This window comes from Convolutriloba macropyga, chromosome 2 (genome assembly GCF_964194025.1).
Source record: "Convolutriloba macropyga chromosome 2, txConMacr16.3, whole genome shotgun sequence".
Taxonomy (NCBI): domain Eukaryota; kingdom Metazoa; phylum Xenacoelomorpha; order Acoela; family Convolutidae; genus Convolutriloba; species Convolutriloba macropyga.
In genome coordinates, this window is record NC_134469.1 from 16,064,116 (window position 1) to 16,071,783 (window position 7,668).

A 7,668-nucleotide genomic window follows, 5' to 3' on the forward strand; every position below is an offset into this window, starting at 1 on the left:
AAATTTTTCGGAAACCTGAATGAACTTTATTATAACTGTGATTTTGGAGATAAAGAAGATTTGTTGGTCACAGACGTATTTTTGGCTAATGTTTCACATGAGGAAAGTCAACGACAACTGCTAAGAGAGACAGTGGAACAACAGAATGCACTGAAATTGGCAATCAATTATGGAATGAGATTTGAAAGGCAAATCAATATGTCTTCTTCAACTACTCATACGCAAGGCGGACCCAATACAAATTTGTAACTCGTATTTGCTCAGCGAATACACATAATTTTAATAACATGTTAATCCATAATCGCAAACTGAGTCAAACTTGCTGAAATTCTATTCAAGTTTTGTACTTGAAGCATAAGAAAGTGTGTCCTGCCCATGTAAAGAATTGTCTCAAATATGGATCACTGAACCATTTTGAAAAATGTGTAGTCAACCTAAAACTCAAAACTCTAACTCAAATAACGGATCAAATAAACGAATTAACAAGGTCGAAACAGAAAAAAACATCACCACCAAATGAACCTCATGAAAATTATAATCCTGATTTTGATTCAAATCGTTCCCCTTCTGATGACAACTGTGTAGCCACAATCTCCAGTGAATCCAAAAAGAATGAACCTATGAATAAAAAGTTAAGAACTGGAACTATGGAAACGATGATATGTACAATCATAAACAAAAGCATAGCTCAGCGTGTAGTGGCGACAGCCGAATTCTTCTTTTGGAACCAAGGTACAAATGCACGAGAGTTTCGAACAAATTCAAATTCACCAATGCCAATAGTAAACAAAATACAATCCTCAATCGCAATTACCGGTTGCGCTGCGAAACCAGTAGTTAAAACATGTTAATGTTGTTAATGACGGTTATAGATCCCTACTAGGGAGAGATTTTTTCCTCAACTAGGCTTTTCAATTCAACAGACCACCGTAAATAGAGTTGATTGTCAACAACATTTATGTCCACATAAAAAACAAATTCACAAAGATATTCCCGGTTTAGTGTCTTGTATTGATATGTCAAACAACTTTGCTCCGCCTCACCAGAAAGGACAAAAAGTGAAAATTGACATAAAATGAAAAATTGATCCAAAAACTCATGTATTTTTTTCAAACGGACACATTGAAAACTTGGAAAGTTGTTCGATTCAAAATATTTCTTCAAAATTGTCATAACTGTTAAACGTGATCAATGAAAGAAATAGCACTGGGCTCTTAAATTTGGAACAAATTTAATCACAAGACCAGATATCAAATTCCGAATATTGAAAATTTCACCGTCTCCCTCACACAAAAATATAAATGAACTTGGCACATCTCATACAGCATATTTTCAATTTGAATTTGCAATACGCGCACTGTCAACTAAAAATACACCGGGATAAGACACGCCATTGCAACTTTAATTTTATCAGCAGTGCTTCAACAGGCACATACAAAATTAAAACTGGTTTTAAAGGATTTACTGACATGCCTGCTGAGTTTCAAAAAGCGATGGATTATACGTTAGTGGGTTTAAGGAAGACATATTTTTTCTCGGCAATTTTTTATTTGTAAGTCATGGATCTTTAGAAAGTCACAGAATCTCGTGTTCCATTGTCTGCAAAGATTGAATGCCGATAACCTTAAAATCAACTGAGCAAAATTCCATTTCGGGCAGACAGATGTAGATTGGCTCGGGTAACGTTTTACTCAACCCGGTATTTTGCCTGCCCCCCAAAACAAAACCACAGCAAATCTGGCACTTAGTCCACCGACTAATCTGAAGAAATTAAGTTACTGTTTTGGTTCCCTAGATCAGATAAGGAAAATTATACCAAATCTTGCCTCTCTTTGTCGTCCATTTAGAAAATTACTTAAAAGAGCATTATTTGACATATGGTTTATTTGGACATCTGTATACGAAATTCAGTTTCAGAAAATTAACCAGCAGATAATAGGATCAACATAAATTGCACATTATAACCCCAATTTAGAAACACGTTTAAATGTGATGCTTCACGCGCTGTTTTGGGAGCCTTATTAGAGCAGCGAACGGTAGATTCCTAGAAAACAATTGCAAACACGTCGCCCTTCCTTAATTCAAATGAAGAACGATTAATAATGTAAGTGAATTGATGTTTTCAGGAGTAGCTTGGTCTATGGAATAGAACACTTTAAAACTATATCATTCGTTATGTCTTTGTGTTTTTGAGTCCAGGTTGACATTTAAAAATATTTTGAGGCGGCATATTCGGACAAAAAAATTGACAGATAACAATGTTTGCCATACGGGAGTTTGATATAAACTTGATATAGAAGCAATTCAAAATTCAGACGGCAAAGTTATATTTTCACAAACTGAACTTTAACTTTAGAATTTTTTTGGAAAATTGTGATTTAGAGGTCAAGCAAACTCAAGTATCTCTGTCTGAAAACGGGAACGCATCCATATTTTACAGGAGGTAACATTCGCCGGCTCAGAGTAAGATGTTTGGAAAACTGCAACAAGTTCAAGGTGCGAGCGAACGAGCAAACTGGTGGGTGTGCAATGAAAAGAGGAACGCACAGCGCATTCGATACCATGTTTCAGTTCCTCGACAACATCAGTGGGTTATTAACTTCTTGGATTAGACTCCCCTATAATCCAATATAAATCACCACTCTTGGTGTGTTTCTGAGATGCAATTTGCCACTTAAGTGGACGATTCAAAGTTGTTACATACTCCTTGATCGATCTTGGTCAAGAAGCCTTTTCATATGATTGCGCACAAGCGTATTGCTTACGGTGATTGAATTCATCGTTTCCAAAAATCAACGGATTTGCTTTGGATTGGATTCTTGAAAAACTGCTAGGGGATGAGAGCGTTCAAATCATTTGGATCAGCGCTTGCGGGTTTTAGTGGGCGTGGATTTAACGCACGCTCCACAAGACAAACTGCAGTAGAGTAGTTAAAAATTTCGAATGCGACAGATACCAGGATAATGTACATCACACGCTTAAGGCAACCCACCATCCCTTCCCAGATGCCACATTGATTTGACGCATTGGGCAAGTGGAACCTCAATTTGTTGCCTTTATGTTCATGTTCAAATTTAACGTTGATGGTATTTATTCAACTGATTAATGTTTTCAATGAGCTCTGTCTTCGTTTCATCAAAATTAGTGCCATTTTCTGAGCAGATCATATAAGGTGTTTTACATTGTGATAGGAAAAACTCAACTCCCAGTACACAGGACATTTTATCCGTAGATTTGACAATTTCTACATGGAAACAGCACGTTGTTAGGTAATTAAACAGAAATCTGCATCTTTTTTCAATACCCTAACGAACATTGACGTACAAGTGCTGAAAGCAATCAACACCGGTGTTTGTGAAGGGCGTAGACAAATAAGCGAGTCGTTTTTTCTGTTTGTTCGCCGTTGATTTTTAAACTGTGGCAGCGACCAACGATCTGCATGTCATGCAATTAGTTTCGATAGAGCAAAATGGGGAGCGAAGTTTTTGGGCTTCGTAGTGTTCCTTTGCAATTGATAGGATAAATATAATAATGGTGATTCTTGGTGTTTATGTTCGAAGAACATCTCTACGCAGTAGTGTCCCGCATGCAGATTGATTTGGAGCTTTACATCAAAGTCTATACTGTTTCAGGCGGCCAGAGGAACGTAGAAGACCGTTAAGACCAATGAAGGTCTACTAGAGCGGAATTCGAGTAGTCTGCTTTTGGGAATTGATGTCACTGACGGATATCTTTTTCTTCTGACGCTGAAGAATTTGTTTTGAAAAAGGGACGTCTGGTTCCGTAATCATGTTTCGCAATGTGGTTCCATTGGTCTACATTAATAGACTCCGCAATTTCTCCAACGGGAATTGCAATGAAATTGAATGGATGTGGAGCAGTGCCATTGCAAAACTATGGCGCCATCTGTCCACATGAATACTTTAAATAGAAACAGTTAACATTCTACAAGTTTAATTTTTTAAACGAACATCAGGAAAAGGAGCTTGTTGTTCCTGTTTTGTTAAAGTCATCACTTTCACATGTGCCACACAAGCTATGCTAAGAACAAAGGCAACATCTGGTTTTTGCCAACCAGACGTGGATGTGACGTTGGCTCGCGAGAATGCAACAGCTCTAATTAACTGCTTTGAACTGTCACCGAACAGATGCCCTTCTTGGTAGTCATAAGACTGAGTGAAGTAACTTCTTGATATTTTTTTGTGTACCATGGCAAGGAGTTCTGCAGTATATGCGAGAGGTCTATCAATTAGATCTCCTGGAAACTCTTTGTCCTTACTCTCGCCAGAAACACGCCATACTTATTCAAACATCAAACAGTCTATTTCATTGAAAGGTGCAACAAAGCCAACGGGCTCAAATACTAAGATACCTAATTGAAGTACTTATATAATTAAGTTCAGTTGTCCTCTGAGTACCAATAAAATTAGTAATAATTGCATTGGCACCACACGACATTTCAATACTCACCACACGACGCAGTCAGCTGTGCGCGATTCAAAAATGTCACCTTTTGGCAAAGAATCTTTTGAGAAAATGCAACTTTTGAAACCGCACTTAGATGGGGAAGATGGAGAGTACACCTAAAGATGGAAATCTTCACCATAGAAGGAATTGAAAATGACGCTTTGTTACAACCATCAGCCAAACACGGGAGTCCAATTCCTTGTCACGGGAACCCATTCCTGAAGCGGAAATAAAAAACACAAATTCTCAAGCTGAACGAGAAACGCCAGCTTCGAAATGCCCAATTAAAAGTAGCATGGTGGAATCGTTGCGCGGGAGTAACAGCTCAAACAAATTTATGTGGAGACAGGACGTGGAATAATGCAGCATCACTTTCACTTCTCAATTTTGACGGCATCACTTTCAGCATCTTTTTTTTTCAGTTATGGAGGGGAAGGGCGTCACATGTTTAACAGCTAAAGTTTTTGAGGAAATGTAGATGAAATGACAATAAAACATTTGCGGGATGCCCTGGACATTGCTTTTACCAAACAGAGGGACATTACTTTCGGCCGTTATCAGTTCTTGATGAGAAAACAAACAGGGAATATGTGGAAAATTTTTTCAGAAACCTAAAGGAAATTAATTATAACTGTGATTTTGGAGATAAAGAAGGTTTGTTGGCCACAGATAATTTTTCGGCTAATATTTCACATAAGGAAAGTCAACGACAACTGCTACGAGAGACAGTGGAGCAACAGAAAGCACTGAAATTGGCAATCAATTATGGAATGAGATTTGTACAGCAAATTAATATGTCTTCTTCAACTACTCATACGCAAGGCGGACCCAATACAAATTTGTAACTCGTATTTGCTCAGCGAATACACATAATTTTAATAACATGTTAACCCATAATCGCAAATTGAGTCAAACTTGCTGAAATTGTAGTCAAGTTTCGTACTTGAAGCATAAGAAAGTGTGTCCTACCCATGTAAAGAATTGTCTCAAATGTGTATCACAGAACCATTTTGAAAAATGTGAAGTCAACCTAAAACTCAAAACTCTAACTCAAATAACGGATCAAATAAACGAATTAACAATGTCGAAACAGAAAAAAACAACACCATCAAATGAACTTCAAGAAAATTACAATCCTGATTTTGATTCAATTCTTTCACATTATGATGACAACTGTGTAGCCACAATCTCCATTGAATCCAAAATGAATGAGTCTATGAATAAAAAGTTAACAACTGGAAATATGGAAACTATGATAAGCGGTGGATACGGGTAGCGAATGTACAATCATATACGAAAGCCTAGCTCGGTGTGTAGTGGCGACGGTTGAATTCTTCTTTTGGAACCACGGTACAAATGCACGAGAGTTTCGAACAAATTCAAATACGCCAATGCCAATAGTTATTAAAATACAGTCTTCAATCGCAATTACCGGTTTCGCAGCAAATCCAGTTGTTAAAACATGTTAATTTTGTCAAAAGACGGACATAGACCTCTACTTGGGGGAGGTTTTTTCCTCAACTAGGCTTTTCAATTCAACAGACCACCGTAAATAGAGTTGATCGTCAACAACATTTATGTCCACATAAAAAACAGATTCACAAAGATTGGTTTGGTGACTTTTATTGGTATGTCAAACAACTGTGCTCCTCCTCGCCAGAAAGGAAAGAAAAGTGGCAGTTGATGTAAAATCAAAAAATGATTTAAAAACTCATGTATTATTTTAAACGGACATATTGAAAACTTGGATAGTTGTTCGGATCAAAATGTTTTTTTTTCAAAATTGTCATAACTGTTAAACGTGATCAATAAAAGAAATAGCGCTGGACTCTTAAAATTGGAACAAATTTATTCACATTACCAGATATCAAATTCCGAATTTTTAAAATTTCATAGGCTCCCTCATACAAAATATAAAGGAACTTGACACATCTCATACAGCATACTTTTCAATATGAACACGCTATTGCAATTTTAATTTTATCAGCGGTGACTCAACTGGCACATACAGAATTAAACCTGGCTTTAAAGGATTCACTGACATGCCTGCTGAGTTTCAAACAGCGATGGATTATAATTTAGTGGGTTTAAGGAGAACATATATTTTCTCGGCAACTTTTTTATTGTAAGCCTTGAATCTCTAGAAAATTACAGAATCTTGTGTTCCAATGTTTGCAAAAACTGAACGCCGATAACCTTAAAATCAACTTAGCAAAATTCCATTTCGGCCAGACAGAAATAGATATTTCGGGTAACGTTTTACTCAATCCTGTATTTTGCCCCTCCCCCCAGAAAAAAACAAAACCACAGCAATTCTATCATTTAGTCCACCAACTAATCTGAAGAAATTTCGTTCCTGTTTTGGTTCTCTAAATCATCTCATGAAAAATATACCAAATCTTGCCTCTCTTTGTCGTCCATTTAGAAAATTACCTAAAATGGCAACATTTGACATATTGTTTATTTGGACAACTGAATACGAAATTCAGTTTCAGAAAATTAACCAACAGATAATAAGATCAATTGAAATTGCACATTATAACCCCATTTATAAACACGTTTAATTCTGATGCTTCACGCGCTGATTTTGGAGCCTTATTAGAGCAGCGAACGGTAGATGCCTAGAAAACAATTGCAATCACGTTGCGTTTTCCTAATTTAAATGAAGAACGATTAATACTGTAAATGAATTGATATTTTCAGGAGTAGTTTGGTCTGTGGAATAGGATAATTTAAAACTATATCACTCGCTGTTAGCACCGATCATAGAGCAATTCTATCAATCATGGAAGAACATCGTTCAAAGCAATCCTGTAATCATGACAGTGAGTTTTTGGTAGCAACAATTTCCCGCAATCGCAACAGAATTGCAAGCTCAAATTCAGATCAAACTCATAATTCATTTCCTTTTTTCGGTATAGTATACAATAAAGTTAGTATACAAATAACAGCATAAAATACTAGTTTCAGAGAAAATAATTCAGTTCAGTTGGAATCAGCAACCACCTCCCACCCTCACAACCATTGCAATTCAAAATCGCTTTCGGCTTTCAATCACGCTGCGAAACAGATGCTCATTTCTAACTCTGCATTGGTTCCGCAAAACGAGAATCTGAAAATGATCGATGCTAACACAGTTTCTCACTAACCCTCACCAAGAGTGACCTTTCAATCGACTCCACAGTCATCGACTAGGAATGT